Genomic DNA, 11,362 nt, shown 5'->3' on the forward strand with positions numbered 1-11,362 from the left:
CAATACGCCGCCCCAGCCGAAGGGGAAGCCCAAGGCGAAAGGAGTCTACAAGTCAAAACGAGGGAAAGAGAATATTCCCCCGAGCTCGCCTACCACTGCGGTGGAGGAAGTTGGTCAATCGCCCGGGCCTGACGAGGAGGTGGCGATGCCTGAAGTATTCGACCCCAACGATCATCCTGAACTAAAAGACTTGTTAGTTGAAGGAGGTCCTGATAGGGACGAATTCAGTAAAGGCCAACGTGAGTGCCCATCTCTGGAAGGCCTAAGGAGACAGGCCTGCTCCCAGCTTGAGGGTGAACCTCCTGGGATGCGTAGGATTTACCAGGAAGGTGGACTCCTGTATAGTGAGCCCACAGAGTCTACAGAAGGAGACCATAGGAGGTTGGTGGTTCCCCTTGCTGTTAGGCCCTTCCTCCTGCAGTTGGCGCATGAAGTTCCCATTGCTGGTCACCTCGGTATGAGGAAAACCAAGCAAAGGTTATCCATGCACTTCTACTGGCCCAAGATGGGGGAGCAAGTAGAAAGTCACTGCAGGAGTTGTGCCTCCTGCCAGTTGTCTGGTAAGGTTGGCGCGACAATCCAAGCTCCGTTGGTACCGCTCCCAGTTGTGGGGGTACCATTTGAAAGGGCAGGGATCGACATGGTTGGTCCCCTTGACCCGCAAACATCCTCAGGCAATAGGTTTATCCTGGTGCTGGTCGATCATGCAACCAGGTATCCTGAGGCCGTCCCATTTACAACTGTAACTGCCAAGCCAGTTGCAGAAGCTTTACTCGGCATGTTTACTAGGGTTGGCTTCCCTAAAGAAGTTGTGTCGGATCATGGCAGCAACTTTATGTCGAAGTATAGGCAGGCTATGTGGAAAGAATGTGGGGTCACCTACAGGTTCTCTTCTGCATACCACCCCCAGACCAATGGTCTGGGGGGGCGTTTCGACAGGACGTTAACGAGCAGGATTGGGGCTCTGGAGGAGCCCCAGAGAAGAAAATGGGATCTTCTTGTTTCATGCTTACTGTTTGCCTACCGAGAGGTACCACAGGAGGGTGTTGGCTTCAGCCCCTTCAAACTTCTGTTCGGTCATCCCGTACGGGGACCCTTAGCCATTGTCAAGGAGGGATGGGAGACGCCCACTCCCCCTGTTACTACCAATGTAGTTGGTTATGTGCTAGGGCTCAGAAAACGGATGGTACTTCTGATGGGCTTGGCTAGTGATAAATTGAAGGCAGGGCAAGCGCTGGTGAAACCTTGGTACGACCAGAAAGCTTCCCTCATCAACTTTACACTTGGTCAGCAAGTCCTGATCATGAATCCCATAATGCCTCGAGCTTTACAGGACAATTGGTCAGGCCCTTACCCAGTGGTGGAGCCCCTGGGTGAGGTTAACTATTCAGTGGACCTTGGAAGGCCTGGAAAGGCTCCCAAAGTGTTTCACATGAATAGGCTGAAGGCTTTCGTCCCAAGCGGCGAAATCGCAGCACTGCTATTGGCTTCAGACGTTGAGGAAGAGGAGTCTGAACCTCTCCCCGACCTGTTCCAAAGCAGTCCTTCAGAGAGCTCTTTTGAGGGTGTCCGCGTGGCCCCTCACCAAAATGGACAAGGCTCAGTGGTTTACCTTGGACATGAAGTAGGTGGAGGGAGGAGACAGCCTCTACTCAGTCAGGTACAAGCAGTACAAGACTGGCCTACCCCCACTACGCAAACCCAAGTGAGTGCCTTTTTAGGACTCACAGGGTATTACCGCACTTTTGTGGCAGACTATGGCACCATAGCTGCTCCTCTGACTGCCCTCACAACTCCATAGAAACCCAAGAAGGTAACTTGGACCGACGAGTGTGAGAAGGCCTTCAATGGCTTAAAAGACTCCTTGTGCCAGGCCCCTGTCCTTAGGGCCCCGGATTATCAAAGACCTTTTATCGTGCAGACGGATGCCTCTGACACTGGGATAGGAGCTGTACTATCACAAGTAGATGAGAAGGGTAAGGAACACCCTATCGGTTTTATTAGTCGCCAGCTTAAGGACAGAGAGCTCAGATGGTCCACGGTAGAGAAAGAATGTTTCTCTGTTGTGTGGGCCCTAAGGAAGCTGAGGCCCTACCTCTATGGGACCCACTTCACTGTGCAGACTGACCATAAGCCGTTAAAGTGGCTAATGAACATGAAGGGGGAGAATCCAAAGTTGCTTAGGTGGTCCATAAGTCTACAAGGCTTCGACTTCACTATTGAGCATAGACCAGGTGTCCAACATAGCAATGCTGATGGGTTGTCCAGAATGTTTAACCGACCTGAACAAGAGACTCATCCAGGGGTGGATTAGTTCCCCCTGTCCATAGTCTGGGAGGGGCGAGTGTTAGGAAAGATTTCGTAATTGTAGGGAATTTTCCTTCCATGTGGCAACCCCTAAACTTTTTGCTATTGTTTTTAACCTTGTTCCTGACTTTGCCAGAGAAGTACAGCCTTCTGCCGCACTTCTCTGGGCTTTCGCTCCTTTCTTACGGGGAAACTGACATGCCCTTAAGACAGTCAGTACCGGGGAACGCTGTTTCCCGTAGTTTCTTTTATCATGTTGCGGCTTTAGTGCAACATGACACAAGAGGGCACTGTAAGCTAAGTTACAGCTCTCTTGGGTCTCTAGCCTTCTACAGGCCCTAGATACTCTTTTAGGATGGTATTTGATTGGTGCAAGTCATTCAGGGACTGGAATGGTGGCAGCGATCGTTTTGTTTATTTTGAGCTCCTTTTGGCGTTCTGAGCACGTTTTTCGCACTGAACCCAAAATGGTGGCCTGGCTCCCAAAATGGCCAGACCACGAGGCTCCTTTGTCCTGTCCACTGACCGTCTTGCTCCCTTCACCTTCCCCAGGTCGGGTGACCCGGGGCCTTCCTTATTTGGGCATGTACTTTCCCGCGAAACGTGGTTGCTTTCGCGGGCTTCTACATGTCGTTTGTGTGCCTCCAGGGTGGGGGCTGGGATGTCTGGTCCCAATACACATCCTGGGTGCCAGAGAGTCTAGGGTGGTGTGAATGCCTGGGACCACCGTGGTCCGTGATTGGTCCACGTATGGTATGTGTGTTGATGAGCGGATCTCCCATTTGCTCCCCTCCGTTTTGGCGCGAAGGGAACCGTGGATAATAGGGAGCTGGAAACACCACTACCAGGTCGATCTCCTGAGTTCTCACGAACGAAGGAATACAGGAGCCAAGTATCCTGCAACCAAGAGGCTGGACCGAGGAATCGCTGGTGACCCGCTGAAGGAATCCTCCTTTGCACTGCTGTCGTGCTGTGAAACCCTTTCCTCCTTGGATCGAACCAGAAGGCCTGTACTGGTGCTTCGACCTTTGGAATAGCAGGAACAGCTATTCCCGGCGACTTCATCCTCTCCTGCCAAGTAAGCCTTCGGAAGTGTCTCTGGGCCATCCAGTTGACTGACCAGCTTACAAGGGAGTCCTGCTCTGTAACCGCCGCCAGGTTGTGTTGTATTCCGAGTCCTTGTCACTCTCCCACGCTTCGTACACTTGGCGTTCCCAAGTCTGAAGGGAGGAGTGTACATTTGGCTCGAATACACACGGCCGCTCCGTTGTCCTGCTGCGGCAACAAACTGTGCTGGTTTCGTCGATTGGGACGTCTTTTTGCTCTACACGACTACGAGGCGTTCCCTGCTCTTCTGAACCTGCCAGCTGCTGAAACGAACGTGGAGAAGCCTGGGTCTGCTTGCTTCGGGGACCGGTGAGTAGTTTAGCTAGGATCTGGTCGCCCTCCTGCAGTATCCCATTGCTTTTCCCTGCTGTGTAAAAACAGCACCCTTTTGGCCGTACTCGCGCTCTGCTTCTGCCCGCTGTGGAGGCTGCGCTTGAGTTACGGAACCTGTTCTCCTTCTGCTGTGCACTAACCCGAACTGCCTGACTTCCTCCGAAGAGCTTCCCCTTTTGCCCGTTGGCACCGGCGTGGCAGGTACTTTGAGCACAAGGCTCCACTCTTCGCAGGGCTCGGACTTCCATCTAGTAGGTGCCTCTGAAGGCGAACTGAGTCTAAAGCGGTATCGCACTGCCTGTTTTCCTTCCCTGGCAGGTGGACTACATATTTCGTGCTTTAAACGCTTGCGACTGTGTATTTGTATATATATTGTGTTGATATGGTATGTGTTGGTTTAATATTGTGATATTGTGATTTTCTCGCTACGGTCATTATTTTAAAGGCCTTAAAATAAATGTGTATCTATTTTTGATATAACAACTGTTTGGAGTAGTTTGTAAGCGCTCTTGCTTTGTGTGCTCATTGCGGGCTTTCAGTCACCCTCACCCCTCTTGAGACCTAGTCTTGACCGCCGCGATCGCTACCTTGATTGGTCTGGCTTGTCCAGAGGTTACCCTGTTCCAAGTAATTAGGTTGGCCTTCTGAACTTCTGCGCCACCAGGACAGAGTTCAGAAATCCGTCTTAACAATCGCATGCTGTAGGAAGGGTCTAAGGATTGGAATGGGATGGACTTGGATATCACATCTCATGCTATAGGTAGGCTCTCAGGTTTGGTATAAGCATTGAGATATCACATCTCATGCTATAGGAAGGGTCTCATGATTGGAATGGGAAGGATTTGGATATCACATCTCATGCTATAGGAAGGGTCTCAGGTTTGGTATAAGCATGGAGATATCACTTCTCATGCTATAGGAAGGGTCTCAGAATTGGAATGGGAAGGTGTTGGATATCACATCTCATGCTATAGGAAGGGTCTCAGATTTGGTATAAGCATTGAGATATCACATCTCATGCTATAGGAAGGGTCTCAGGATTGCAATGGGAAGGAGTTGTATATGACATCTCAGGCCTTAAGAAGGGTCTCAGGTTTGGTATAAGCATTGAGATATCACATCTCTGCTATCGGAAGGGTCTCAGGATTGGAATGGGAAGGAGTTGGATATCCCATCTCATGTTATAGGAAGGGTCTCAGGTTTGGTATTAGAAGCATTGAGATATCACATCTCATGCTATAGGAAGGGTCTCAGGATTGGAATGGGAAGGACTTGGATGTCACATCTCATGCTATAGGGAGGGTCTCAAGTTTGATATTAGAAGCATTGAGATAACAAATCTCATGATATCGGAAGGGTCTCAGGATTGGAATGGAAAGGAGTTGGATATCACATCTCATTATAAAGGATGGGTCTAAGGTTTGGAAGGGGAAGGATTTGGATATCACATCTCATGTTATAGGACGGGTCTCAGGTTTGGTATTAGAAGCATTGAGATATCAAGTGTCATGGTATAAGAAGGGTCTCAGAATTGGAATGGGAAGGAGTTGGATATCACATCTCAAGCTATAGGAAGCGTCTCAGGATTGGAATGGGAAGGAGTTTGATATCACATCTCATGCCATAGAATGGGTCTCAGGTTTGGTAGAAGCATTGGGATATCACATCTCATGCTATCGGAAGGGTATCAGTATTGGATTTGGAAGGAGTTGGATATCCCATCTCATGCTATAGGAAGGGTCTCAGGTTAGAATGGGAAGGAGTTGGATATCACATTTCATGTTATAGGAAGGGTCTCAGGATTGGAATGGGAAGGACTTGGATATCATATCTCATGCTATAGGAAGGTTCTCAGGTTTGGAAGGGGAAGGAGTTGGATATCACATTTCATGTTAGAGGAAGGATCTCAGGTTTGGTATTAGAGGCCTTGAGATATCACATCTCATGCTATAGGAAGGGTCTCAGGATTGGAATGGGAAGGAGTTGGATATCACATCTCAAGCTATAGGAAGGGTCTCAGGTTTGGTATAAGCATTGAGATATCACATCTCATGCTATAGGAAGGGTCTCAGGATTGGAATGGGAAGAAGTTGGATATCACATCTCATGCTATAGGAAGGGTCTCAGGTTTGGTATAAGCATTGAGATATCACATCTCATGCTATAGGAAGGGTCTCAGGGTTGGAATGGGAAGGAGTTGTATATGACATCTCATGCCATAGGAAGGGTCTCAGGTTTGGTATAAGCATTGAGATATCACATCATATGCTATAGGAAGGGTCTCAGGATTGGAATGGGAAGGACTTGGATATCACATCTCATGCTATAGGCAGGGTCTCAGGTTTGGAAAGGGAAGGAGATGGATATCACATTTCATGTTAGAGGTAGGATCTCAGGTTTGGTATTAGAGGCATTGAGATATCACATCTCATGCTATCAGAAGGGTCTCAGGATTGGAATGGGAAGGAGTTGGATATCACATCTCATTATAAAGGAAGGGTCTAAGGTTTGGAAGGGGAAGGATTTGGATATCACATCTCATGTTATAGGACGGGTCTCAGGTTTGGTATTAGAAGCATTGAGATATCAAGTGTCATGGTATAAGAAGGGTCTCAGAATTGGAATGGGAAGGAGTTGGATATCACATCTCAAGCTATAGGAAGCGTCTCAGGATTGGAATGGGAAGGAGTTTGATATCACATCTCATGCCATAGAATGGGTCTCAGGTTTGGTAGAAGCATTGGGATATCACATCTCATGCTATCGGAAGGGTATCAGTATTGGATTTGGAAGGAGTTGGATATCCCATCTCATGCTATAGGAAGGGTCTCAGGTTAGAATGGGAAGGAGTTGGATATCACATTTCATGTTATAGGAAGGGTCTCAGGATTGGAATGGGAAGGACTTGGATATCATATCTCATGCTATAGGAAGGCTCTCAGGTTTGGAAGGGGAAGGAGTTGGATATCACATTTCATGTTAGAGGAAGGATCTCAGGTTTGGTATTAGAGGCCTTGAGATATCACATCTCATGCTATAGGAAGGGTCTCAGGATTGGAATGGGAAGGAGTTGGATATCACATCTCAAGCTATAGGAAGGGTCTCAGGTTTGGTATAAGCATTGAGATATCACATCTCATGCTATAGGAAGGGTCTCAGGATTGGAATGGGAAGAAGTTGGATATCACCTCTCATGCTATAGGAAGGGTCTCAGGTTTGGTATAAGCATTGAGATATCACATCTCATGCTATAGGAAGGGTCTCAGGGTTGGAATGGGAAGGAGTTGTATATGACATCTCATGCCATAGGAAGGGTCTCAGGTTTGGTATAAGCATTGAGATATCACATCATATGCTATAGGAAGGGTCTCAGGATTGGAATGGGAAGGACTTGGATATCACATCTCATGCTATAGGCAGGGTCTCAGGTTTGGAAAGGGAAGGAGATGGATATCACATTTCATCTTAGAGGTAGGATCTCAGGTTTGGTATTAGAGGCATTGAGATATCACATCTCATGCTATCAGAAGGGTCTCAGGATTGGAATGGGAAGGAGTTGGATATCACATTTCATGCTAAAGGGAGGGTCTCAGGTTTGGAAGGGGAAGGATTTGGAAATCACATCTCATATTATAGGAAGGATCTCAGGTTTGGTATTAGAAGCATTGAGATATCACATCTCATGCTATCGGAAGGATCTCAGGTTTGGTATAAGAGGCATTGAGATATCACATCTCATGCTATCATAAGGGTCTCAGGATTGGAATGGGAAGGAGTTGGATATCACATCTCATGTTATATGAAGGATCTCAGGTTTGGTATTAGAAGCATTGAGACATCACATCTCATGCTATAGGAAGGGTCTCAGGATTGGAATGGGAAGGAGTTGGACATCACATCTCATGCTATAGGAAGGGTCTCTGGTTTGCTATAAGCATTGAGATATCACATCTCATGCTATAGGAAGGGTCTCAGGATTGGAATGGGAAGGAGTTGTATATGACATCTCATGCCGTAGGAAGGGTCTCAGGTTTGGTATATGCATTGAGATATCACATCTCTGCTATCGGAAAGGTCTCAGGATTGGAATGGGAAGGAGTTGGATATCCCATCTCATGTTATAGGAAGAGTCTCAGGTTTGGTATTAGAAGCATTGAGATATCACATCTCATGCTATAGGAAGTGTCTCAGGATTGGAATGGGAAGGACTTGGATATCACATCTCATGCTATAGGGAGGATCTCACGTTTGATATTAGAAGCATTGAGATATCACATCTCATGCTATAGGAAGGGTCTCAGGATTGGAATGGGAAGGAGTTGGATATCACATCTCATGCTATAGGATGGGTCTCAGGTTTGGTATAAGCAGTGAGATATCACATCTCATGCTATAGGAAGTGTCTCAGGATTGGAATGGGAAGGAGTTGGATATCACATCTCATGTTATAGGAAGGATCTCAGGTTTGGTATAAGCATTGAGATATCACATCTCTGCTATCGGAAGGGTCTCAGGATTGGAATGGGAAGGAGTTGGATATTCCCATCTCATGTTATAGGAAGGGTCTCAGGTTTGGTATTAGAAGCATTGAGACATCACATCTCATGCCATCATAAGGGTCTCAGGATTGGAATGGGAAGGAGTTGTATATCACATCTCATGTTATATGAAGGATCTCAGGTTTGGTATTAGAAGCATTGAGACATCACATCTCATGCTATAGGAAGGGTCTCAGGATTGGAATGAGAAGGAGTTGGACATCACATCTCATGCTATAGGAAGGGTCTCTGGTTTGCTATAAGCATTGAGATATCACATCTCATGCTATAGGAAGGGTCTCAGGATTGGAATGGGAAGGAGTTGTATATGACATCTCATGCCGTAGGAAGGGTCTCAGGTTTGGTATATGCATTGAGATATCACATCTCTGCTATCGGAAAGGTCTCAGGATTGGAATGGGAAGGAGTTGGATATCCCATCTCATGTTATAGGAAGAGTCTCAGGTTTGGTATTAGAAGCATTGAGATATCACATCTCATGCTATAGGAAGTGTCTCAGGATTGGAATGGGAAGGACTTGGATATCACATCTCATGCTATAGGGAGGATCTCACGTTTGATATTAGAAGCATTGAGATATCACATCTCATGCTATAGGAAGGGTCTCAGGATTGGAATGGGAAGGAGTTGGATATCACATCTCATGCTATAGGATGGGTCTCAGGTTTGGTATAAGCAGTGAGATATCACATCTCATGCTATAGGAAGTGTCTCAGGATTGGAATGGGAAGGAGTTGGATATCACATCTCATGTTATAGGAAGGATCTCAGGTTTGGTATAAGCATTGAGATATCACATCTCTGCTATCGGAAGGGTCTCAGGATTGGAATGGGAAGGACTTGGATATCACATCTCATGCTATAGGGAGGGTCTCAAGTTTGATATTAGAAGCATTGAGATATCACATCTCATGATATCGGAAGGGTCTCAGGATTGGAATGGGAAGGAGTTGGATATCACATCTCATGATAAAGGAAGGGTCTAAGGTTTGGAAGGGGAAGGATTTGGATATCACATCTCATGTTATAGGGCGGGTCTCAGGTTTGGTATTAGAAGCATTGAGATATCAAGTCTCATGGTATAGGAAGGGTCTCAGAATTAGAATGGGAAGGAGTTGGATATCACATCTCAAGCTATAGGAAGGGTCTCAGGATTGGAATGGGAAGGAGTTTGATATCACATCTCATGCCATAGTATGGGTCTCAGGTTTGGTATAAGCATTGGGATATCACATCTCATGCTATCGGAAGGGTATCAGGATTGGATTTGGAAGGAGTTGGATATCCCATCTCATGCTATAGAAAGGGTCTCAGGTTGGAATGGGAAGGAGTTGGATATCACATCTCATGTTATAGGAAGGGTCTCAGGATTAGAATGGGAAGGACTTGGATATCACATCTCATGCTATAGGAAGGCTCTCAGGTCTGGAAGGGGAAAGAGTTGGATATCACATTTCATGTTAGAGGTAGGATCTCAGGTTTGGTATTAGAGGCATTGAGATATCACATCTCATGCTATCAGAAGGGTCTCAGGATTGGAATGGGAATTAGTTGGATATCACATTTCATGCTAAAGGGAGGGTCTCAGGTTTGGAAGGGGAAGGATTTGGATATCACATCTCATGTTATAAGAAGGAGCTCAGGTTTGGTATTAGAAGCATTGAGATATCACATCTCATGCTATCGGAAGGATCTCAGGTTTGGTATTAGAAGCATTGAGATATCACATCTCATGCTATCAGAAGGGTCTCAGGATTGGAATGGGAAGGAGTTGGATATCACATCTCATGCTAAAGGGAGGGTCTCAGGTTTGGAAGGGGAAGGATTTGGATATCACATCTCATGTTATCGGAAGGATCTCAGGTTTGGTATTAGAAGTATTGAGATATCACATCTCATGCTATAGGAAGGGTCTCAGGATTGGAATGGTAAGGAGTTGGATATCACATCTCAAGCTATAGGAAGGGTCTCAGGTTTGGTATAAGCATTGAGATATCACATCACATGCTATAGGAAGGGTCTCAGGATTGGAATGGGAAGGTGTTGTATATGACATCTCATGCCATAGGAAGGGTCTCAGGTTTGGTATAAGCATTGAGATATCACATCACATGCTATAGGAAGGGTCTCAGGATTGGAATGGGAAGGACTTGGATATCACATCTCATGCTATAGGCAGGATCTCAGGTTTGGAAAGGGAAGGAGTTGGATATCACATTTCATGTTAGAGGTAGGATCTCAGGTTTGGTATTAGAGGCATTGAGATATCACATCTCATGCTATCAGAAGGGTCTCAGGATTGGAATGGGAAGGAGTTGGATATCACATCTCATGCTAAAGGGAGAGTCTCAGGTTTGGAAGGGGAAGGATTTGGATATCACATCTCATGTTATAGGAAGGATCTCAGGTTTGGTATTAGAGGCATTGAGATATCACATCTCATGCTATCATAAGGGTCTCAGGATTGGAATGGGAAGGAGTTGGATATCACATCTCATGCTAAACGGAGCTTCTCAGGTTTGGAAGGGGAAGAATTTGGATATCACATCACATGTTATAGGAAGGATCTCAGGTTTGGTATTAGAAGCATTGAGATATCACATCTCATGCTATCGGAAGGGTCTCAGGCTTGGAATGGGAAGGAGTTGGATATCACATCTCATGCTATAGGAAGGGTCTCAGGTTTGGAACGGGAAGGAGTTGGATATCACATCTCATGTTATAGGAAGAGTCTCAGGTTTGGTATAAGCATTGAGACATCACATCTCATGCTATAGGAAGGGTCTCAGGATTGGAATGGGAAGGAGTTGGACATCACATCTCATGCTATAGGAAGGGTCTCTGGTTTGCTATAAGCATTGAGATATCACATCTCATGCTATAGGAAGGGTCTCAGGATTGGAATGGGAAGGAGTTGTATATGACATCTCATGCCGTAGGAAGGGTCTCAGGTTTGGTATATGCATTGAGATATCACATCTCTGCTATCGGAAAGGTCTCAGGATTGGAATGGAAAGGAGTTGGATATCCCATCTCATGTTATAGGAAGAGTCTCA

This window comes from Ambystoma mexicanum, unplaced genomic scaffold (assembly GCF_040938575.1).
Source record: "Ambystoma mexicanum isolate Mex_15411 unplaced genomic scaffold, UKY_AmexF1_1 Mex_scaf5, whole genome shotgun sequence".
In the NCBI taxonomy this organism is placed as follows: domain Eukaryota; kingdom Metazoa; phylum Chordata; class Amphibia; order Caudata; family Ambystomatidae; genus Ambystoma; species Ambystoma mexicanum.